Source organism: Etheostoma spectabile, chromosome 8, assembly GCF_008692095.1.
Source record: "Etheostoma spectabile isolate EspeVRDwgs_2016 chromosome 8, UIUC_Espe_1.0, whole genome shotgun sequence".
NCBI classification, from domain to species: domain Eukaryota; kingdom Metazoa; phylum Chordata; class Actinopteri; order Perciformes; family Percidae; genus Etheostoma; species Etheostoma spectabile.
Window position 1 is genome coordinate 27,945,847 of NC_045740.1, and position 1,130 is coordinate 27,946,976.

General features: G+C 44.2%; 1 protein-coding gene across 15 annotated transcripts in view; it reads right to left on the reverse strand.

Annotated features, from left to right (window-relative positions):
• mical3a (microtubule associated monooxygenase, calponin and LIM domain containing 3a) overlaps window positions 1-1,130 on the reverse strand; it is a 192,945-nt gene that overhangs the window by 8,415 nt on the left and 183,400 nt on the right. The gene's annotated exons all lie outside the window — the stretch shown is intronic.

The window sequence follows — 1,130 nt, forward strand, 5'->3', positions numbered from 1 at the left end:
GGATGGAGATGGGTGCGTGGGTGGGTGGTTGTAGAGAGAAAGAGTGGTGGAAATAATGCAGTAGGAAGAGCAACGACGTCACAGAGAAAAAAACAGAAGAGAGGACACAGAGCGTGGGTGGAGGGGGAAGAAGGGTGTGATGAGGGAGAAAGAAAATTGAGGAGAAAATCAAAAGGAGGGCAGGAGCACTGTGATAGGGAGAAGACAAATAACCTAGAGAGAGGAGGTGGGAGAGATCAGCTGTGGGGTGTGAGGGATGAAAAAGGGGGTAAAAAATAAGGAACAAGAAAAGGCAGAAAACCTGGAGCACAGAAAGGGAAAATAATCCCCCCCCGTTTGATCTTTCCTGTGTAGTTCTTCAGATGATGTTCAGTTAGTAAACCGCACCATGTGTCATGTGTCTGTGTCACCCTGTGCGAAATGGGAAAACGCCTTCGCATGTGGCAAGTACACACACAGTGCACAGTGCCCAAAATGATTTAATCCCATTACTAAATCCATTACTGATCAGACACAGATAATTGCTTCTTCTTTTAAGATGTTTCAGACTCTCCTAGTAAACACTACTTGAACACGTTAAGAGCGCCCGGCTCAATTTGTTGCCAGCGTGGTGACTTTTGAAGTGTAGCTACTACTGAAGAGCAAATTAGGACTTCTCACAGATAACGGTTGCTACCTTTAAAGGGAACATTTGCCACCTTTTATGTGGCTCTCCAATCGATGCTGATGGCAAATGTAGACGATTGAAGCAATAAATTCCTCAGTGCGAGCTGTATTGATCGGGAAAGCTAAGATTGCAGCTGCAAAAATGTGTTGTTGCATCCAGCGGCGTCATTTGACGTGACAGGGACACGCTTGGATGCAAGGAAGAACTGCAGGCTAGGGCTGGGCAGTGCATCAATATTATATCAATATCATGATATGAGACTAGATATCGGATTAGATTTTGGATATCGTAATATGGTAAGTGATTCTGGGTTTAAAAGGCTGCATTAAAGTAACGTGATGTCATTTTGATGTGATGTCAAAATTAAATTAAAAGAGACTGTAGAATTAATGTAAAGGGAAGAAAATTCTGGGAGACTGTGCAGATGACTGGGGGGGAGGGGGGGGACAGAACGTTGATACTG